Below are 24,718 nucleotides of genomic sequence, written 5' to 3'. Positions count from 1 at the left end.
CTCTGGAAAGTCAAGCTAAATCCTACCATCATACCTAGTGGTACAGGTATGAAAATAAAAGTATCAGAAAAGTATGTACTCGTACTTCAATTATTAGATTTTATAATTTCAATTTTTGCTAAATTTTCGGTGTCTAGAGTAAATGCAACTTCTAAAATGCTCTTAAATATGTGTGGTGCGACTTAATTTATGAAGAGAATTTAACTTTCCAAGTTTGAAAATTGGTTTCCTATCTTGATACGCGATGGCTAATTATGGCTACGCAGAATCGCATTTGTCACACTCTTCGCTGTTCCACTCAGTGAGATAGTTAATGCATTTAGCCATAAATGAGGCACTTTTCACCTTAACTCTTCTGGCTTTGCATAGTTGTTGGTCCCTAATAGTCTTCGTGATGGCACTTTTTACCCTATGAAGGCATCAAACAGCATATGTTATAGTTTGGAAGGATCCCATTAAATATAGACTTTCAAGGTATAATTTTCAATAATAAATTGTGGTGTAAAGAGAGTGTTTATGTTTTCGCACCAGATACGCTTAACTTAATTATACGAACAGGAATATTGTTTGCCAGTGTCCCATATGATTTTTGTAAACAAACGCTAATATTGAGAAATACTGCCTAAATCCATAGCAATCCATGCTGTTGAGGTTACAAAGTTATTTAAATATGCTGAAACTCATCTAAATTAGGAACATTTTATTAGCGTTTCTAATGAAGCCATTATTTGGCGATAGAAGTGTGAAAAGAGGAAAAAAAATGATCTTCCGCCGCCTAACGGTCACCAAGGACGTCAATCTCCAGCGATCGTATCTCTCCCCACCAGAGCAGTCATTCCCGCTCACTGGCACCATTTCACTTTCTTACCGTCAACTTACACTTACATTTTTTACATTCTCTTATCTGTCAAAAGTGAAACTATTGTGATCGAGTCGATTTAGATTTTTCACCGCAATCACACGAAAAAAATTTTCTTTTATCAAAAGAAAAGGAATTTACTCGAAAACTATACTTTCTGCTTAAAAGACGTAAAAGAAAGAAGAAAATATGACCTAAGTAGGATGCGCGTGTTTTTTTTTGAGATTACTTCATGGGTCTCATGCAGTCTGCGTTCATCTAACCCTGATACACCATCCGTTGTTTTGAGAATATGGATATTATCCTAAGGAAGATATGCTGCTTGCCCATTTTTGAGCGTGAAACACTTTTTTTGAAATCACCGCGGAACCATTTCTAAACCTGTGCTTAGTTACTATGGCATAACCCAAGAAACCTTGGGTATTTCAAAGGGATTTTATGTAAAAATAAGCTTGTTTTTTAATTTATTAAATTATTTACGAGACTGAACATTACCAAAGTTTAGTTGACTTACAATATATTGGGATGCATGATTCACTATAGACTTTCAATGATAAAAAGTTTTAATTTTTAAAAGTAACAATAATAGACTTTCTTGAAGGGATTAGCTATGCGGTTAGCATATTGGATTCCCACGCGGAGGTCCCGGGTTCGAATCCAGCTGGTGACCCTTAGATTTTCTCTTCCTAGGAGCTTCTTACAGCTCACTGTCCGATGATGGACAGTGTTGTCTGTAACGAGAGAACACTGTCCGGAGGCCGGCAGTGCACTGAAAAAAGCTCCGGGCGCCAATAACCTTAGATGTTGACGCGCCTTAAATCATAAAAAATAAAAAAAATAGTCTTTCTTGCTCCTATAAGCACAATCCAAAGCTTTAATAAAGTATAGCTTTCATGATGAATTAAAACATTTTTCTACTGTTTATTTGTTCTGTTTTTTAATTTAAGGCGCGTCATTAAGGTAATTTACGCTTAGAGCTCTTCCAGTGAACTGCCGGTCTTTTGGCAGTGCCCTCGCGTTACAGACTACACCTGTCTGTCACCAGTTAGTGGGCCTTAAAAGGCTCGATGAATGAACGACGGTTTAATACAATGCTTGAAATAATTAGTTTGCAAATGACTAAAATAAAATCATTGAAAAAGTAGAATGCTCTCATTCATGAAGTAATGGATAAAGTATACCTAGTCTAACCAACTTTTGAACACTTTGCAGTAATAAATAAAATGTCAACCGCAAGTTACTCAAGGACACCAAGATATTCGTGCAAGGACAGACACTAGCTCTCCTGAATTTTCTTAGTCGCTCTCGTTTTCTCCTTTTTTTACCGGATATCCCTTAGGACATTTTGTTTCAAGAAAATCTATTTATTGTTACAATTGTACTAATCGTTATAAGTGGAAATATTCGTGTTACACATAAAAAGTTTTCATCACTTACTCCTGGGAGGAGAACATTTTTTTTTTCGAAACTCAGTCATCAGCGGGAATATCTGCTTGCAGGGTTGGAAAACAAGAACAAGCTCATCAAAGTGGTATTGTACCAAATGGATTGCCTGGGTGTTTCGAGTTTTAAACATTCTATATGAAAAAAATGCGGAAGCATGAAAAGATGAGTTTGTTTAAGCAGCTTATGTTCGACATTTTTCTAGGTACTATTCTTTTTTAGATTAAGACATACCAACTAATTTTAATCTTCTAACATACACAGATGGCTCCACCTCAGTAGCAGTGAACATCACCCTTCGGGCTTTATTAAGACAGAAGACTTTCTTGGAACCCCCACACTAAAAATAACTAAACAGACGCTTTCGACAACTCTTAGACAATAGATCTTAACTGTCTCTTTATAACAAAAGACTAATCTCTACTTCTATTTTAAATCCCATCTGGGCGTGTGTAGTAGAACTGTGGATTCTATCAAATGCACCAATCTCTAAAGAATGTAATCACTACAATCTAAAGTACTTTTTAACACCCAAGTCGCCAAAACACGATAAAGGTTCAATCTGCAATTGCACGCAAATCCTCTAGCTCAAAATCTTTCTCCTAGAACGTTTGCTGACAACCCAACAAGTTGTCTTAAAAGGAAGTTCTTTATGAGGTAGAACAAGAGGTAAAAAGCAATATTTAACAAATATTTCCTTCAAAATTTTTCTTCGTATTAAACGTTTCCTTCTAATGAGGTAGAAGATTAATAAGGGTAATTAATTTTTGCATAACAACTTTCTTATTTTATTAAAACAATACAAGATAACTTGGCAATTAAATCAATAATCAATTAGATGATATGGTACTTTAAACAGTTTAAAATTTATCATCAAAAAAATAAATTCGTCGACAAAAAAAGAATATCAAATAAATTTCTGCAAGTATATCCGGTGATTTAGATTATATTTGTTTAAATAGTTCATCTCTTCTAAATCTTATCTAGAGCCCCTTCACGAACAAACAAATATTTAAAAGTGTTGATAAAAGTTAGTTTAACCCCTAAACCAAATGAAGAATCAATCTCTAATCAAAAAAAATGTTTAAAAACCGCCCAGAATTTAAAAAACAAAAAACGCGTGCTATAATTATTATTTTTTTCCCGCGCATCGACTGCTGAGGTCATTAGCGCCCCTCATCATTTTGAGCTTCTCTCTTCTTTTAGCCACTCGAGCTGGGCTATAATTATTATTTTTTATTAATATAACTGGCACTGGAAATTTCTGTTTTCTCCAGATAATGTTTTCGTTCATGTACCTAAATACAAATAAATATAATCGCACTTGTACTACGATCAATCTTGGATGCTTTTAATATTTTATATACCATACAATATTTTATTCAATTAAATTATTTACAATATTTTGTTTTTATTCCATTAAAATTTAAGTAAAACCTTTTTTTAAAAAATACAATCCCTTAAAAATAGAACATTAAATTTAACTTTTAAAATTTGAAGCAGAATTTTCTCAATTGACTGCCATGAAATCATTTACTGTTAACAAATGAGGACAAAAGAATGGGCTAAACATGCGAGGAATAACTAGAGTTGTTACAGCAAGCTTTCACTTGTTTAAGACCATATTTAATTAGAGCGCGAAAGCTTTGAAAAACCTGTTGAGGTGTTTCCAAGGTGAACAACTGAACGTGAATAGAGATTAAAAAAATAAAAAGAAAACCTAAATGCAAAAAGAACTAATGATATCTTAACGGTACAAGCAAAACAATAAGCCTAAGCACAGAATGCATACATTTAACTAATTATATAACGTTAAATTTAAAATAAACTAAGCATATAATTAGCTCAATAATAACGAAAAAATTTCTAGAAGTAATTTCCTACAAATAAAGTTTGTTTTAACTACTTATAAATAAACAAATACGTGTTGATTATTTTATCCAAACTTACGGTAAAATCTAGTTTTATTCTTACTGCTACGTGAAGAGCAACACAATAAAATAGAAAGTGGAACAATTCATCAGGGTGCTGAGCACTGGCAGAGAGCGTTGAAAGGAGTTTTGTGCGGAGAATGTGCAACTCATATCGCCACAAATAATAATAGATTGCTGGTCTCATATCAGCCAGAGATCGATTTACAGTAATTTAATGTATTTTCAAAAACTGAGCCTTTCAGCTGAAGGCTAATTAGCCTACTTTCTTCTCGCTTAAAACTTTTTGTAAAGTTCATATTAGTGCGACTACTGATAGATCTCACTGAACATAAAATGAGGTATCCTCATCAATTTGGCATTAGGAAATATTCTACGACTCAAAAATTCCAGCAAATAACAAATAGTGAGCTACTTACAACTTGTAAGCTACTTGCCTGCATACTACGGACTTCTCTAACAAATTTGACTTTATTCTGTCACCTCTTTATTTAGGAACAACTCGTAACAGTAGTTATCAAGGCTGCTGTTATCAAGACTGCAAGGTTGTTGTGGGCTCAGTTCTTGGCCCATCCTATTTACTTATCTACACTCGTAACATTCCTACATTCAACACCTCTGTTCTTGTGACATATGTAGGCGTCATTCTCCTTCTATCAATAAACAACAAACTTTCTGAATCTATAGATAACACGTAATCGTCAAAACACAAATTAGCATACTGGTTCCGCTATTGGGAACTAGCCACAAATACTATTAGCCACAGGCCAAAATGTTTTTATCTTAGCAGTCTGCAACTAAATCGCAACTTTAAAAGAACAGATGAAGCTATACAATATTGTGGCGTAGTTCTCAAGACTAACCAAGACTCTACACATCTCAATATAATTAAGACAGTTCTAGCAAACTCTGAAACAGCTCTATCTTCTAAATAGCCTAAGGACATTTCTGAAACATTGCTCTGGACATTTGAACAAAACTATATTTGGAACTTTGCCTTACGCTTTCCCTTTATGGATTGGGCTAGTAAATAGAAAATAGTTAGAAGAGCAATAAATAAGACGGAAGTTTTCCGAAATACTACGAACTACTGCTAAGAGCTACTGCCTTGAGAGCATCTTGGTTCATAGAGAATGAACAAATCCACAGAGAGCTGGAAGTACTCACAATAAAAGATTTTTAGGACAAAATAACATGCATACTTTTAGAGAACTTATGTGTTACAGAGGCTGGATATCACCACAGAATCAAACAAAACAAACCAGCAACGGCTATAACCTACCACAAGACGTTTTTCAAACATAAAACATCCAGTAATAATCTTTAATTGTACACTTCGTGTTTATTCACTCAGCATTGTGTTTTGTATAGCAGAAACAAACTGCTGGAAAAAAATTAAAGCCTTTTTTTCCTTTTTATTCTAATTAATTTATGTCCAGTTGTTTAATTAAGTTTAGTTAAGTCCGACCACCAAGATGTTTGGAAAAGTTTATACCTTTCACTATTGCATAAGAAAGATGGCTTCTAGTGACCTTTACATGACTGCAAGGATATTTTACCTGCAATATAGTCCTGTACAAGTTTAACGAATTCTAAATTAGATTTTTGTAGTCATATTTATTTTTCGTCATCGAGAAATGACAGGCGAAGAGGGTTTATGTCGTAACATAGAATTTATTCCTTTAAAAAATTATTGATTCTAAAGCGTAAGAAATACTGAACTGAATAGGCTGAAATACTATAAATGAAGCGTTAATTTAATAAAAAGAAATATAATTGTGGAAAATATTTACTTTCTTCGTGCAGAGTTTTCAAGTCGAGAAATAAGATTTCAAATGTTAAAAACCTAATATAAAGGTATTCCCAAATAATATGTTAACTCCAGTGTTAGGGTAAGGGCTCACGCTTCGAGACCTCGCAATAATGTCCTTAGATTCTCTTATCCTACGAGCCTGGTGAAGGTGAATGTTAGATGAACGAAAGGTCATGATCTAGAGGACAATAGTTCACAGAGAGTGATCTCACGAGTTCCATAAAATAAAAGGAAATGAAAAAAATAATGAATAAAAATATATAATAATAATGCATAATTTCTCACTGGTGTCTTATGTAAGAGGAGCTTTGAACACCTTTAAGTTTTTATTTAATTCTTCCAAACTCAAGAAGTACATGGTTATAGTGAGTGACATATTCATCAGGAGTAAAAGTCAGAGAGGTATTCTTTAACAGTTCTTTTACTTTTAAATTAATGTTTTTAAGCAGTATATGTGGAAACCTAAAGAGGATTGCCTGTAAGATTCCAAATTCGTCGTATAATTTGTGACGGAAGAACTATGGCAAAAAAAAGGGTCTAACAAGACTAAAATGACGGTTTACCGAACAATATTCGCTCCTGCTTTGACGTATGGATGAGAATCTTGGTCCTTCACTAAAAAGAGTGGTAAGCAGTATCCAGGTCTTCGAAATGAGGTATATTTTGGTGGGCAAAACAAGAAGGGATCTCTTGAGAAAGGAGCAATTTAGAATGCAACCTCCTAATATCACCTGTCAATAAAGTGCAGATGGTTCGGATAGCTGAATGAACAGAGAAAGACACCCAGAAAAGAATATTTGAAACCAAGGAAAAGACATCAAGATAGGAGACACTAGACATTGGCAGATAACTTTTCTGACCTTTTCTGGGATCTGTATCAGCCAATGACTAAGGCCAAGACAATGGTAGCAGACAGAGAAAAGTGGCGACTCTTTGACTCTGTGAGGTACAGGAGGACTTCGAATAAGTAAGACCATTTCGCATGGGGACATTATTCCTATTAGGATGCATCCAACTATGGAATATTATTTATAACCAAAGTGCTACATATCTTTAAATGTCTCAGATACTTGCTCCACAAAATTTTTAAAAAGCTGCAAAGTCATAAAATTAAATGTTTAAAGAAACGTCACAGAAATTTATTTCCTCAAAAAGGATCAAATCTTCTGTAAGAGGCTATTTCTAGTCAAAATTGATCAGATCAAAAATAAGATGAACAAAACCTAATTTAAATAATTCAGTCATTCAAATTATTATTGCATGAATCATTTCAATTTTTTCCTACATAGGAATGGAACTTTGATTTGCTACTCTAATTATATGCACCCATACTCCTGTGCTCACGTGATTAAAGGTTACTTTTCCCCCTTTATTTTGGCATGTGGTAAAGGTTAATGATATGATCAGTCCATTTTCGTTTTGTTTACCAACTTTCTAAGTTACAGTGGGAAAGATTACAACAGAGCATGTTTCATGTGGACGACCTGTATGTTACAAGATTGCGGTCATTGCTCCTGACTGCATTAAACCTGATTTCTGAAACTACTTGTCTTTTTATTTTACTGACATCTTTTCTCGACAATTCTCACCTTATTTCAATAATTTACCAATCAATTTAATTAGTTTATTGTTTAATATTTTTAGACATTTGTTGATTCAGGGTACAAATTTAGTAATGTAAGAGCAGCAAAATGCACTTAACTTTAAGAAAGATTGTTGGTTTTATTGAATAGACAATTAATAATTATGAAAACACATTTGTGCTTTTCATATTAAAAAGAGAAATTATAATATTTCTTTTTAACAAATTAAACTTATTTCCAAACAAATTTACCTAATTTTGCATTTAAATTGAACCTATTTTAAGTCAATCTAAACTTTTTATTATCAATTTATTTATAAGCCAAAAGTTCTACTTTCTTAACTCTGATCCTGTTAAAAAAATGTGGTTAGGTCCGTAGGGCTGGACAATTCAGTTGATTTTATCCATCTGTATTTAATAAATATATATGTAATATAAATTAATATAGAATGCAACTAGAATCGCTCTCTAAATCTTCTTCCGACTTGGTATCTCATTATAAACAATTAAGACTGCTTTTCTTAGACACAATTTCACTTTGATACTTTGATAGATGTTAGTAAATGTAGTATGTAGTTCAGAAACCGAATTAGTATTCGAATTCTCCAAACCAAACTGATGACTGAATCTCTGATGGTGGATGAACATCCAAAACCGGTCAGAGATATTTAAACAAAAATACATTCAAATTACTGCTAAATAGTGAAATAAAGCAGCTTTAATTGTTAGTTTTTGATTTTTTTAATTGTCTAAAACTGTGGGGATTTTCAATATTTTAGTTATAAGAGTAAGTTAATATGCTCTTCGGATTATTACCTGTAAAATGATTTCATTTAGAATATTTGATTTAAACGAAAACCATTGTAAGCAGAGTATAATACAGCTATTAAAACGACCTTGCTTTGCATTCAACATCGTGATTGCTATTCAAATGACTTTGTTTTGTTTGAAACTATTCAAATGAATGAGTCTCATTTAAAATAATGAACCGCTCAAGATTCAAAATGGTTCAGATCATTATAATTGTTTGTTTTTAAAATTATCATCTTTTAAACGTTCTAAAACTATCGGTAATTTAATTTATAAATTCTTTGTGAAGACATTTTTATTTTCTACTATTTTTAGTGAAAAATTGTTAAGTGAAATTGGTCGCTACTTAGTGGACAGTTTAACGCAAAATCGGAAAGATCAAATTTTACATTTCGACTAGTGGGAGTCTGGCTATAAGCTTTTGAAGAAGATTACTGCCAAAACTTTTATTTAAATTTCTCCTGATGAATAAACAAATTTAAATTTGTAACATTTATAAGAAAAGTTTGCTCAAAAAAAATGTTTCTTGTCATTTCTTAGGGAAAAGTGCGAATTATCTAACCTCTAAACCGATATTTAGGAATAATTTTGCGGCTTTATTTTTGTAGATATTTCTAATGTAGATAGTTCCAATTATCGTAAGTTCAGTTATTTTCCAAGAGTTGCGGATCAAGTTAATCATCTACCCGCTGATTTTGATATATTTAACACCAACATGATCGAGTTGAAACATTTGTTAAATGGCTGATTTTGCGGTGATTGGTACTAGGGAAAACTTACCGGTTATTTGTGATATAAAGATTTATTAATTGAGTAAAGTTTCTATTTTTAAAGTATATTTTATAGTACATATTTTGAAGTATTTTGTTTATCTATTAAGTAAATTATGTGTATATATTATTTCTATTTTATCTTTATTTCTATTCTACGATATATATATGTATAAATGTATGATGTATGTATATTCTTATTATTATATATTGAGTTATTATTAAATGTTATTTTAAATTATATTTCTTTGTAACTGGGTGATTGCCCGTCTTGTAAATAAATAAATAAATAAATAAATAAATAAATAATGAATTCAGCATGCGATTGAAGTACAAATTTCCAGTAATTCCTTGAAGCAAAAGTGCCTCATTACAGAACAGAGTTTTGTGATTTTACCCACATTTTTCTGTTGGCACAAATTACATTTTTAAAAAAAATCCACTTTTATCCCGAGATCTATTTTCACTTTCAGTATTTTTTAAGCCCTAATTTCTCTGGACCGCTCTGCAGAAGATGCAGTTTTGTAGATTCCTTCAGCCCTAAGCGATAGAAGCAGCTTCGCTTCCCCAAATTAACAATAAACAAATATTTTGTATAAATAATTAATTAGTATAAGTGTTTAATTTTATCTCATTCTTTCGGTTACCAAAGGCAAATCCTTTCCTTCCTAGTAAGAAAAGTATTTTTACATTTGGGATAGATCCTCTACCTGACTCGCTAAATATACACTCAAATTCATATTTAATAATGTTATACATATGTATAAATATATACGAGGGGGTACCCAAAAATAACCGGAATTGCGTTGCCGCGCATGGAGCTTATGTAGTACGCATTTCTGCCGCTAGACGTGTATAGCGCAATTCCTTGCCAGTTCAGTCCTGCCTGTGTTGTCTGCCTGGCTTGTTCTGTTCATCTGCAGTGATTGTTTTTACCAGCGCTGTTTTGTTCTTTTTTCGTTTTTTATGATGGCAAGTTTAAGTGAACAACGTGCAGCTCTGAAATTTTGTTTTCTACCCGGCAAAAATGCTGCTGAAAGTGTTTTAATGTTGAAAACAGCTTACAAAGATGACGCTATGGGAAAAACTCAAGTATACGAGTGGTTTACTCGGTTTAAAAATGGCGACAAGTCGATTGATGACAAACCTCGTTCTGGACGTCCATCAACTGCCCGAATCGACGAAAATGTTGAAAAAATTCGAGAGCTGGTGTTCACAGACCGTCGACAGACAATTGATCAACTGTCAGAGAGTAGTGGGTTATCTTGGAGCTCGGTTCAGCAAATTTTAACGGAAGATTTGGTGATGAAAAGGGTTGCTGCCAAGTTTGTTCCTCGAGTTCTGACTGACAATCAAAAAGAACATCGAGTTGAAACATGTCGTGCTTTGAAACAACATCTTGAAACTGATCCAGACTTTCTGTCAAAGGTCATTACTGGTGATGAGTCATGGTGCTATGGTTATGACCCAGAAACAAAGCAACAGTCGAGCCAATGGAAGACGTCATCTTCACCCCGACCAAAAAAATGTCGTCAAGTCAAGTCAAACATCAAAACAATGCTGATTTACTTTTTTGATGCCAAAGGCGTAGTCCATTCAGAGTTTGTCCCCCCAGGTCAGACCGTCAATCAAACCTTGTATTTGGAAGTTTTGAAAAGATTGCGCAATAGTGTTCGCCAAAAAAGACCCGATTTGTGGCAAACAGGAGACTGGTTCTTCCACCACGACAATGCACCTGCACACACAGCCATCTCTGTTACACAGTTTTTGGCTAAAAATGGCATGGTTCCGCTGCCCCACGCACCTTACTCGCCTGACCTGGTTCCGTGCGACTTTTTCTTATTTCCACGCATGAAAAAGGGCATGAAAGGTCACCGATTTGAAAACATTGAAGAGGTCAAGAAAAAAACGAAGAAGGAGCTGTCAGCCATTTCTAAAGATGACTACAAAAAATGTTTCGAACAGTGGAAGCACCGGTGGGACAAATGTATTAGTTGTAATGGAGAGTATTTTGAAGGGGATAAGGTTGTTCTGTAAAAAATTTGTAAATAAATAGCTTTTAAAAAATAATTCCGGTTTTTTTTGGGTACCCCCTCGTACAGGGTGTTCATTTTAAGACGGCTCAAATGCATTTCATGCTTAAACGGTTGTTCTGAGCGAAAAATGGTAGAGGAAAAATTTGTTGCCTGTCACCTCTAGTTTCAGAATATGCGACTTGATTTTAGATTCCTTCCCGCATACGCGACTGACGCGCGACCAAAAGTGAGGGTTCGCAGTTGACCCCCATTTTCATACACACCGTTTTAAAGAGTATAAAAAGTTACGAAAGAAACCGGAAACCGCAATTCGATATTTTCAAAATTAATGGTGCTAGGCTATTTCAAAATCTGGTATTTTTAATCATATTTCAATTTTTTTAACTTGTTATCAAAGAGAAAGAAGAGCACGCGATAGGTCATTTCTATGTATTTTTTCATCCCCTTTCTACTAAAAATATTCCTAAGGCAGTAAAGCTGTGCCTTTAAAGGTGCCAGATCAGACACAGAGAGCAGTTAATAACCTCCTGGCTAACCTGGCTTGCGAGCCAGAGGAGGCACCTTTGGGGGCACAGTACATGCTTCACAAGTTGAGTAAAGTGCATTATTTGATAAATTAAGGAATAACTTTGATCCTTTACATGAAAGATATTGATCACTTAAATATGTGGTAGGAGGTTTCCAATTTTTTTGGTAATTAAACGCAACTCTCTCAAAATTACCAAATAATTATCAAACTTTCTTGTTTATAACAAATGTAAAATTAATTTTTAGCCATTTTGTGTATGCTTGAGAAAATCTAAAGCTCTTAACATTTGAATTTTCTTAGAAAAATCACTCGGAAAACGACTTATTTCCCGATATTAAGAAAAATACTAGCTTTACTGCCTTGGCAATATTTTTAGTAGAAAGGGGATGAAAAAATACATAGAAATGACCTATCGCGTGCTCTTCTTTCTCTTTGATAACAAGTTAAAAAAATTGAAATATGATTAAAAATACCAGATTTTGAAATAGCCTAGCACCTTTAATTTTGAAGATGTCGAATTGCGGTTTCCGGTTTCTTTCATTACTTTTTATACTCTTTAAAACGGTGTGTATGAAAATGGGGGTCAACTGCGAACCCTCACTTTTGGTCGCGCGTCAGCCGCGTATGCGGGAAGGAATCTAAAATCAAGTCACATATTCTGAAACTAGAGGTGACAGGCAACAAATTTTTCCTCTACCATTTTTCGCTCAGAACAACCGTTTAAGCATGAAATGCATTTGAGCCGTCTTAAAATGAACACCCTGTATATGATGTGATGTTTTACAATATTGGTTAACACAACATGTAGAGTTTATTACTTTTAAAAAGTATACCTACGCGTAATAAATTTGCATATGAATGTAACTTTAAACAAAAAAAGAAAAAAAAACTTTTAAAAAAGAATTGCTTTTTTTTTGTCTTGAATGATTCATCCAGTGATGTCTATATAAGTGTTGCTTGTGTAGAGAAGAAATGTAGGTGTCATTACTGTTCGTTCACATGGATTATAAAAAACAATGAAACATGTACAAAATCTCGTCAAAGAGAAAGAAGATCCTTGATACAGTCTTGGTTTCAGTCTTCTGGAAGCTGTCGGCTCGCCAAGGTGGTAATGTTTGGAAGGGTGAGGAAGAAGTTGTCTCTTACTTTAGTCATGAGAGTGTGAATGGCTTGAATGACCAGATCTTAAGAGAGCGTAAGGATTAAAAGGACAGGTCTGGAGGGTGAGCTTTAGAGTGAGGGGAGCCACAATAGATCCAAAGGGGTCGCAGTGGCGTAGGCCTTGAGGACACCCTAGTTTAATCTATCTATCTATCTAAGAGAGCGTAAAAATGCTTACTTTACCTAAAACTACATAAAACATGATTTTCCAAATTATTTCAAAGTTTGTAAAAGTAAAGTAATGCCTATTTTTTCAGGCGAGCTTTAAACCCAACTACCAATTAGGTATCACTGACGGAGCCAACTAGCAAACAATACTTTACTATAAAGTTCTCATATAAACATTAAATAACATCCACGGCCGGGGAATCGAACCTAGTGCCACAATATATTACATAGCTAATTACAATACATTAGTAGCTAATACATTAGCTTTGCGGGCCTCGCCTCTGAACGCTCGGCTACCATGGTGCTTCCAAATTATTGTATTTACTATATGTAGTGGAGCAAAATAATTTCATTAATATTTAGCTAATAAACAGCTTCATTTGCCTAACAAGTTTTTTATTTTTTCTTGTTATTGGCCTCTTGAGCTTAGCAATTCAGCCATTTAAATTCTTCTTTCGAAGCTTCTTTAGTATTTTGAATATTTACAGAGTTATCTTGTGGTTTTTTATGAACTCAAAGAGATCTGTGTGAATGCTGCCATCATCATATGCAAGTACAGTGTTTAGATTGGCAGGTAAAGGACATCCAGTCGCTAGAACAGCTCTCTACAATCGTTCTCTTCCTTTAGTTTTATTAGCACATTCCAGAATTAGGTGGTTGGCGTCTGCTATTATTCCAGAAGTACCAGGAACACTGGTGAGATGTTTCCACCCCAATCCTGGCTAGATGGTGCGGCGAATAATTGTGATTAAATCGCATTCTAATGACTGTGCTAACAAACTTCCTATTGTTGTTCATATATCTGTAAAACCAAGGTCTTTTGGGGACACTAGATTGGATGGCTGTGTACAATTGGCCTTTTCTCGCCTTTGACAATTTCTATATCCGCTGCCATTCGGTATAGCACGCCGCTTTTGCATAAGAATAAAAATTAAAAGGAAGTCATTAACAATTTCACAACTTAGTCAAACTTTTTCCAACCGCAATTAAATTCATTTGGTACAAAGTCTCATACAATCAGGCTGGTATTTCTAATTTAACGAAATATTGCAGTTTCAAGCGAAATATAACATGTAGTGTACCCATTTCTTTTCTGTTTTAATGAAATTTCCCTTTTTACTATCATATACGAGTAAAAACATTTCAATTTTATTATTAAAGATCCCCGGGAGAGGGGTGTTCCAGTGTTTTAACTTAATTTTTTTTTTTTATTCTTTATTTTATTATTTTTTTAACGGAAAGATAATTTCATAAATCGTGCGATCACGTGTAAGGTGATAAGGCTGTCTTGATTGTAATGGGAAAATTGTCATGGCCCAATTACGAGTCTACTTTCAACAGAATAATATTTTATTATTGAAATCTATTTCTAAGGTAAATGAATTAGGTTAACTGACCATGGAGAGGTTCAAGTTGGCAACTGATTGCTATTATCTCACGTTGGTACGTGAGAATTTACATGTTTTCCATTAAATCTGGAATGAATCACTCGCACGATTTAAGAAACAATAAATTATGTTGAAATAACTCACATGTTTCAATAAATGATTAATACATATCAAAAGTCTGAATAGTTTAAATTTATTTGTAACGATGAAAATGAAAATTTTAAACATTTTTTATTATTATACTTTATTCTACAAATAGTATCTATTTCAAAAATATCTTAAAATAGTCTATGATTTTGTTTATGGTAATGATGCCTAAAAACGGAAAGTTAAGTTGATTCTTTTTTCGATTTTACTCCAGATTTTGAAATGTAAGAAATATAGTATACTATTGTTTCCTAAAGCCTTTCCAACCTTAGGAGTCATTAAAAGGTACATTTTTAACAAAACATAAGTTGCCAACTTGCAAGAAAGGAAACCAAAAAAAACTTTTTGGGGGGGGTATTACTAGACATATTGGGATAATAGTCAAAGTTATAAATATTGCCCACTGCCCACGAGTTCTTTTTTTTAACCAAAATCTTTTCAAAACCGTTATACAGGAGTCTGAAGATATGAAGCAAATTAAAGTAAATATTCGCCTACATCTGCAGCAAGGTTTTCACAAATATCATCCTACCTAATTTGGAGTATAACGGAACTTAATCAGTATTTTCTAAAAATCAAAGTTAACCTTTATATTTATTTATTTTTCTACCACAAAACAACTCTGTCACGAGTAACTGAATGAATCATAAAGAATGTGAATCGTCAAAAATATTGATGAAAATACAAGAAACATTCACTTGTTTGTGACCAGATAAAAATTCCATGGATTTTAGATAATGTAATTCAATTTTTTTTAAAAAAACTAGTTTAATGGCAGCGGAATCAGATGAAGAGTTTTAAAATTTCGTTAGAAGGCAGGAGTTGCCATTTATTGTACAAATAGTTAAGGAAACTTTGACTTGGTCAAGTATCAAATAGTGCATTTGTTCTTAAATTCACAAGTAAATAGTTAGAATTACGAGTACTAAATGCCATTCCGAGAGTAGCGGTCATGTTATCAACCCTTGAGAGAAGAAGTGAGGTTTAATAGTTTTTTGACTGAATATTATTAAAACTATGCTAGCTGGTTGACCAATTTTTGAGCCATATTGGCAAGTAGGCTTGTTTTGATTATTATCTCTACTTTAGTAGGAACTGTATTTTGGGGTTAATTTTTAGAATTATTGTGTGATTGTCATTATTAGTAGTTGAAGTGTTGATTATTGTTTCGAAAGTAGTGTGGACGATTAAAATTATTAGGTGGCCTGTTATTTTATTTAAATTTCCAGAAAAATCACTTAAATTTGCTTGGGATTGTTGCTGAGTGTTATCTGAGACAAAGAGTGGTACGCAACTGTGACGACATAACCATTTTTCACATTAGAAGTTCAAATTGGTGATGTAATTTGATTTCACTGCAAACTTCCGCGTTGAAATGCATTAGTTCAAAGTAACATGTGAAAATGCAGTTTTTTTTTTTATGCAACCACGAAAACAACATATTAGATTCCAGAGCCTCCTTTTTCTCTTAAAGCAGTTATGATTGAAAATGTTTCCACTAGTTTTCGAGATAATTTTGTTGGCATTCTGCTCAGTTTTCAGACAATTGGTGGGTTACAAGTGCCGAATTCAGTGTGTGAAACAGTCAGCTGTAAATAGCTTATAAATTCAAAGTCTTTATTCTATAGTTTCATCTATTTAATACAGTTACCACCGCACATAGTTATGTTAGCTAATACAAAGAATATGAAGCAGTCACACTAGGAATAGTTTGTAGGTAAAACAGTGCTGAATTGGTGTGCGTCCTTGGTTTGAGTCCAGATGCACCTTAGATTCAAATCAAAATAAAGATCTTTACGATCTACTTAAAGCAGTATTAAAAAAAAGGATGTAGTTAGGGACTGATATAGTTGGCATTAATTAATGCATTAGATATTCATAAGTATTAAACGAAAGGCGAGCACTATAAATCAAACACAACTACAATAAACAACATTTAGCCTTCCATATGGGACGAGCTTAAGACAATATTTTGATTAAATTGTTACATTTTGAAGTAATCTTATTTTTTTCTTCTTCTTTGCAAATGACCTCTTTACAGCTGAATAGAAGGCATTCAGAATGAAATCTGTATAGACAGATACAACTGAACATCATATAGATTTTAACACAAATATCAATACTCCTTCAATTAAAGAATTATTTCTATTGTTTGCAATAGAAAGTGATTTAATGAGGCTTTGGATTCTTTCTCAGCAGACTATGGCCTTTGGGATAACCTTTATTTAGTCTAATTTCAAGTTTCAATCAGCTTTTGAATTCTAATCGACAATAAAATACTCTAAAAAGAAAATCTACTAAACATGTTTATATCTGTTTAAGATCGAAATCTCACCATTTTGTGGATGAAACTTAGAAGGTGATGATTACGAGTGGATGATATTCTTGAAATCAGCCGATCCCTTTACCCCGCCGTAGTTGGCACTCTCTCCCCATCTGAAACTGGAATAAATTCAAATTAATAAATGAAGGGTTTGTGGCTGAAAAGATTGAGTAGAATCACAATAGTTAGAAACCAATTCAAAACTTCATTCATTACCTTGGCTAAGTGACTTGAAAACATTAGTTCTAACATTTTACTAAATAAAATTATTCATAATGCATCGCATTTATTACAGTAATAATGAACTATAAAATTAACATAATTACGTGGGTGATATTATAGTCCATTAAGAGTAATTATAAGGAAACATATTCCTAATATAACATTAATTTTCTCCCTTTAAACTTTGACTTCAAATTTGAATAATATGACGTATCCAAATAACAATATTGTCCATTAATACTTTTTAATTTTTTTAAATGTAATTATTTGTAATTTCCCCAAAAACAACCTTAATTATGATTATTTAATTAATGACATTCGTAATCCGATATTAAATTTGTGGTGGACTAGGCAAAATTTACTGTTACTGATTTTGAGGGGAATAAGGGGCTTTAAGTGCTTGTGTTTAAGTATTTTTTTGTAAATATTTCAAAAATTTCACGAGCAGTTTAATAACAATCGCCTACAACGTATAGTTTGGAGCAATCGACGACTGAGTATACACTTTCTTAATGAAAAAATTGCTACAGTTTTTCTAGTACAACATGCTATCAAATCCGCAAACCTAGATCGCAACAGTTGAATTGAACATTTAGTGCTTGAGGGAGGAAGGGATAGGGATGTAGAGAACCCTTGTCTTTAAGAAGGACAGGATGTGGTAAACTTGGCAAGTAAGAATAACACCGGAATATTTGTACTTATTGATTATCTCAATTTAATTGAATTCTTCAAAATTATCAGTATCTTTTTTTGTCGAAGCTAGTAGCGGGTGTTCAACATTTAAGAACGATATCGCTATACACTCGCAGGAGATATGCATAATATGGTTTCTGAACCAAGGATTCCTCTTTCCTTTACCTACTAAAATAAAAAATCGAAAACAAGAGCGCTGACAGCAGCCTTCTCTGACTAAACTCTCTAGTATGCGAAAAAAACTTCGGTAACTTTTGCGACTGTAGTTTTCGTATAATAAATTTTGAGGATTTTTCTACGAAAAATAATAGATATCTTAAAATAATTTTAGTTTTTACGGCGCCACGGTAGCCGAGCGGTTAAGAGGCGAGACCTGCAAAGCTAATATGCATTGTGGTTCTGGGTTCGATTCCCGGTCTTAGGCCTTGGATTTTATTTAAAGGTTAATAAAAGAAATTTACAGTAAAGTATGTTTGCTAAACGCCTCCGCCCACTACACCTAATCGGTAGTTGGATGTAAAGCCCCGCCTAAAAAAATAGGCAAAATAATTTTAGTTTAACATTTCAAGAAAAAACATAAAAAAACTGTCAAGATCACCAACGTCAGAATCTGCCCGGAAACTTTTTAAAAATGTCATGGCCTATAATAAAAGCTACCATAAGATGTGCCTAATAACAGCTACCGTTTATTTTCTCCTCTTTTAAATAAGAAGAAAACAATGGTTTTATTATAAACTGTAGTTGAGATGAAATAAAAATAAAAAACTATTCCAAATACGAGGGTCGTTTGAAAAGTCCGTGCAAAGTCAGAGAGATAGCACCACTGGCGCGTATCGTGGCTATGTTTAGTTAGTAGCATCTCTTGGAAGAACACACACCTAGTTTCAGCTAGATCGGTCTATTTATTTGTGTTTGGCATTCGTTTGAATCGAGGAAGTCGAGTGATTTTCAAAAAATGGACGAAAAAGAATTTCGTGTGTTGATTAGACACTACTTTATGGAAGGCAAAACGCCTCAGGAGACTAAAGAGAAGCTTGATAAACATTATGGTGACTCTACACCTTTGATTAGAACAGTTTATAAGTGGTTTCAAAATTTTCGGAGTGGCCATATGGGCACAAGTGACGCTGAACGTTCTGGACGCCCTGTTGAGGTTACTACTCCAGAAATCATTGATAAAATCCATGATATGGTGATGGATGACAGAAGAGTGAAGGTGCGTGAGATTGCTAGTGCTGTGGGCATCTCGAATGAACGGCATAATATTTTGCATCAACATTTGGACATGACAAAGCTATCCGCAAGATGGGTGCCGCGATTGCTCACGCTTGACCAAAAACGAAATCGTGTGAAGTGTTGCAAGGACGGTTTGCAGCTGTTCCAGAAGAATCCGCAGGACTTTAAGCGTCATTTCGTCACTGTGGATGAAACATGGATACATCACTACACTCCTGAGACCAAAGAACAATATCTAAACAATGGGTTACCAAGGGGGAATCTGCGCCAAAAAAGGCGAAGACCGTTCCTTCGGCCGGAATGATTATGGCGACTGTCTTTTAGGATTCGCAAGGAATAATCCTCATCGACTATCTGGAAAAGGGTAAAACTATTACAGGTGCATATTATTCATCGTTATTGGACCGTTTGAAAACCGAGCTGCAAGAAAAACGCCCACGATTGGCCCACAAAAAAGTCCTTTTCCATCACGACAACGCACCAGCTCACACCTCAGCAGTTGTGGTCGCAAAATTAATGGAAATAGGGTTCCAACTCGTTTCACATCCCCCCTATTCTCCAGACTTGGCTCCCTCGGACTACTATTTCTTCCCCAATATGAAAAAATGGCTGGCGGGAAAAAGATTTTATTCAAACGAGGAGGTGATTGCAGAAACGAATGGCTATTTTTCAGACTTGGACAAATCCTATTATTCGGAAGGGATCAACAAACTAGAGCAGCGTTGGACGAAGTGTATAAGCCTAAAAGGAGACTATGTTGAAAAATAAAAAAGGTTTACCCCAAAAAATTAAGTAGTTTTTATTTTTGCACGGACTTTTCAAACGACCCTCGTATACTTCTGGTAAATTTTTATAAAGTTAGGAAGGAAACCGTTTAAAACCAGGAATAAATTATTTTTTAAACTAGCTAGAACAGCAAGAATCTCATTTTAAGTAAATGAAAAGTCTGAAAACTCCATTGCCAAAAAAGAGGCTTACTGGACTAATTCAATGGAGAATTCAGATGTTCATTAAAGGGAGAAACTCACCCAGACATAATTGCATCTTATCCTTATATCATTATGTTATTTAAAGATGAGAGGCGAATATTTGAACTCCAGCCCAAAGAGGGAAACGATGAGGACAGTAAAAGTTGTTTTGTTATGCAACCCTGAACGCTATAGAGGATATTGTATATTTCTTAGCGATTTGTTCTGTACACGCGGAATTTCGTTTACGTCATCTTGGAGATTGTAATAGATGGATTTATATATGGATAAATATGTATAAATTATATAATTTCTTACAGTCTGCCTTTTACAATTTGTTTTTCTTTTATTATAATTTATTTATTTACATATCGTCTTAAGACTACCTACTTTAAATCTCCTTTAAACTAGACATTCTTTAATGTCCTTTTCTATCAAGTACTTTCCAATCTCTTCTGCTTTATTTCGGTATTTTATTTCCTCCTTAATTTTTGTTTTTTGTTCTAAAATATAAATACATTTTCTATACTTTTTAGATTTTCTTGTTAGATAAAGAAAAAAAATAATAAACAATGAATTTTAAGATAAGGCATTTTAAGGGCACGACAGGATGTGGTATTGACTGATTAGCCTAAAACCGGATTGAGGTAGTCCTAAACGAATTTTTCATTCACGTAAAAAAGTGATAAGAAACTGAGAGTGAAATAGGGTTTCCATAATCGTGAAATTAAATTTAAAGGTCATTGTCTGTTCCCAGAAGGGGGAAAAAATCATCAAGATTCAGTAATCACTTCTGCATCAATATTAACCCCATCTTAATAGTTAGAGAAGATTAAATGGTAAACACAAATCATGAATATATTTTTCTTCCAACTTCAACACCTAATGGCAAATCTGCTCTTATCATGAAGGAAACTAAACGCAAATTTTACGAGTATTCCACGAAATTTTGTATCTTTTGCTATAATTCAAATTATTTTCTACGCTATTTTTACCATCTCTTATCTGAAATAGTGAGAGAAAATGTAATCGTGCAGATTTTCAATTTCCATTTTACAACGAAAACATCCACTGTAAGAGATTCTTGAAAGTGAGGAAGTTGTTTTTTAAGAATTGGTCTGTTTGTGTGTGTGTTTCCGTATCCATGGTAACTCAAAAATTGAAAAGTTGTAGAAAACTCAAATTTGACACTTAGGCTGGAAACATAGTGGAGCGGCGGGCAAAGCGGCGATGATAGCTACTTCAGATCAAAGAGAGCGACGAGCAGCGAGCAAAGATTCGCATGCACATAGTGACGAGCTTAGTCGCGTTCTCCTTTTGACAAAACAAGATGGAGGAACTATTTTTATATGAAAATTCTTCGTTGAAACTTTGGTATTTGCAGCAGCTTAGTAGTAGGAGCTGCAGTGTACATGACATAAATAAGTCTAGAAATGAACTTGGTGAATTTCATCACTTGTACCAACAACTTCGGGAGCATCCTGGCAAGTTTCATGCGTATTTTCGAATATCTATATCAACATTTGATTACATATTAGCCCAGTGTAACCCCATTAATCAAAATCAAATTTTATTGTTTTTGAGTAATACAGCTCATAACATGAGTTAGGCACAATATAGAAAAATTAACTATGTAGGTTATTAACTAAATACAAATCTGTGTAACCCCATTAATCCTAGCAGTTACTTTAAGATACGATAATCAAAATAAATAGAAATATATACAGATAAAAAGAAATTAGTCAATTAAAAAAACACAATAATTTTATTAAATCACTACACCATGATTTGTCATAAATTAATGTTGTTCATCTGAAAAACTGGAGCAGTACGACGCTACAGAAGAAGGATTGGAGAATTCGTCCTGATCAGAAGTAGTAGGACGTGAAAATGTAATTTAATTTTGCCTAGTATTTAGATGAAAGTTAGCATTAAGGTATTGAGAACCAAATTAAATGTAGCAAAAATTACCTGAATTCTCCATTAACTATTAATTGTTAATTAATTTTAACGATTAATTATTAATTGTTAAAAACTGTTGTAGCTTCGCAAATACTATGGTCCCACAGAGGTTTCTTTAAACAAACTAAACTAAATGTATCAATATCCATAACCTTTGAAAAATAACCTTTACAAATTGAGCGCGATGAGAGCGAAGAAATCAAACATGTCATAACGCTTCGCTCTACTCTTTATAGATAGCGTTGCTCTATCTTTGCTTTGCTCGCCACTATGCGCGGTCCCATATGTTTACTTGTGTTTGATTTCGCCGCTTTGCTCTTCGCTAACATCGCCGCTTTGCTCGCCGCTCCACTATGTTTCCAGCCTTAGACGCTAATAAAGGACTCCACCAATAAAGTTTTGGTAAAGATCAATTGATCGGAAAAACCACTTTAGTTAATCAATTTTTCGGTTCGTTTTGCTTATATTTTCTCTAAAATGGCAACAATTTTCTTTAAATTTATATTACAATTTTCCGGAAAAATTTGATTAAGAGACTTTTGGGAAAGAGGGGGAGATTAGGCTCTACTCTAAACTGATATTTTAACATGTTCAGCTGCCTTGCCCCCTATATATTTTTAATAAAAATCACTTGTGAGACTAAATCTCCTAATTTGGAGAAAATCGGCAGAAAAGTGCACTTTACTGACAAAAACTTTCAGTATTTAAGATTTTCTTTGAAATCGGCTTCTATTTCTATCTACATCTTATATTTGGAACATTTTCCTTTAAAATTCAGTTGACACATTTTAGAAAGAGAGAGAATTAGGATAGATTCCCTTCAAAGGGCTATTTACCGTAAAGGATGGTCCTATCTCTTGGAAAGGAAGGTTAAATGCATTATTAATACCGACTTTTAAAAAAATATTCAACAGTAAGTACCTCTCTTTTATTCAATGGATAGTTCATATTTTTCGAAAATGCCTTCTAGCCCATTCTACAGTATAAACTTCGTATTGGTCGGGGCTATGCTTCACTGTAAAGTAAATTTTTTTTTTTTTTTTTTTATGATTTAAGGCGCGTCAACATCTAAGGTTTTTGGCGCCCGGAGCTTTTTTCAGTGCACTACCGGCCTCCGGACAGTGTTCTCTCGTTACAGACAACACTTTCCATCACCGGACAGTGAGCTGTAAGAGGCTCCTAGGAAGAGAAAATCTACGGGTCAGCTGCTGGATTCGAACCCGGGACCTCCGCGTGGGAGTCCAGTATGCTAACCTCACAGCTAATCCCTTCCCTCACTGTAAAGTAAAGATTTCAGTCTAATGTACATTTTTACAAACTATAATGTTGGCGAGAGAATTAACTGGTGCCTAAATTTTCAATGTTTGAAGAATTTTGATGGGTTTGAATCATAAGTAGTAAGAAAAGGTCGTGTGAATGTTCACAGCAGATTATTTCGATTCTGTTCGTGTCAAAGATGTTTAGAGGTCAAAGACTAGACACAGACTAATAATATAACTCACTTTTATAACCTGCTTTAGAATTCCACTACAAACAAAACAAAAATTCTTTCTTGCTAAAGTTACCTCATTATTTTCTATTTTTTATGCTGTTAAAATCACAATTAATTTAATGATTATTTTTGTATAACGCAGAAAAGTATATTTACTTCCATTTGTTTTCGGTGTTTATTATTGTATAAGTAAGGTTATTTAACTATTTAAGCAAATTACAAAAGCGATAAAAAAACAAAATGCCTCTTTGAAAACTACATCAATTTTTGAATTTTCCTTTAGATTTATGTTGAGTTATTGAATCTACTATTACTTCTAATCGCAGTCAAATAAGAGATGTGTACGATGTTTCTATAAGTTATTCTTAATAGACAATACAAACTCACTTCACTGATAACTCCTTACAGCTACATCCAAAAAGCTCCGTGATGCAGGTTGTTGAAAGACTAGAAAACTGAATAAGAGAGCATGCATACACAGACTGATTGCCCTTACCTTATCATCAGCACACCTGGATGGACGGAAGTGAAAGACACAACTTTCACATGGTTGTCCTGTAAAATATCTTAGGGGGAGTCTACCAACTACTCAGCGATCCCCCTCCTTGGCGCTCTCTCTTTGTGGGGGGTTCTCTAGAGTGAGAGAGAGTGAGTGAGTGACTCGCTGACCCCTCTATATGTGCCAGAGCCATATTCGACCTTACAAGTGTTTGCAGATACGATTTTTATTTGTGCAACGAACAAAACTTTTACAAAAAGAGATTCTCCAGTCAGTTTATAACAATCACACAACACATGTAAACATAAATCTAGTTATAATTAAACTTAATTAAATGCGCAGGAAGTGCATAATGAATTAAAGAACAATAATCACACACTTAATGAAAAGATGAATACCAATTCATACAGTACTCCGCACAGAACAAAAACAATTCTTCCTCAACATTCCAGTAATATTGAATGCCAATTAGCTGATATGTTTAAAATGACATTATTTTCGATTTTAAAAAATAGAGCTAGTTCCGTAGAAGCTACTTTGAGATTATATAATCCTTTTTTCCAATTGAATATGCAGAAATATAAATATAAGATCAAAGTAACTTTTTGAATTTGGGCTGTTAAGAGTAATAACATTCTTAGAAAAGACTGGACAATTTTTCCAGTGCTGTGTCCCTTGAAAATCAG

The 24,718-nt window shown here is 33.8% G+C and overlaps 1 protein-coding gene across 1 annotated transcript in view; it reads right to left on the bottom strand.

The window, feature by feature from the left end:
- Positions 1-24,089, bottom strand: part of LOC141449575 (uncharacterized) — a 42,425-nt gene extending 18,336 nt beyond the window's left edge. The window contains exons 1-2 of the mRNA XM_074119124.1: positions 24,030-24,089; positions 16,973-17,079 (exon numbers count right to left, since the gene is read on the bottom strand). The gene's annotated coding sequence lies outside the window, so the exon portion shown is untranslated. The remainder of the gene's footprint in view (positions 1-16,972; positions 17,080-24,029) is intronic.
- Positions 24,090-24,718: the final 629 nt, after the last annotated feature.

The sequence above is a fragment of the Rhodnius prolixus genome, unplaced genomic scaffold, assembly GCF_049639745.1.
Source record: "Rhodnius prolixus isolate KJV_2025 unplaced genomic scaffold, Rpr scaffold_2, whole genome shotgun sequence".
NCBI lineage: Eukaryota > Metazoa > Arthropoda > Insecta > Hemiptera > Reduviidae > Rhodnius > Rhodnius prolixus.
The sequence above is the reverse complement of the archived record's forward strand: the minus strand, read 5'-3'. Positions and strand labels throughout refer to the sequence as shown.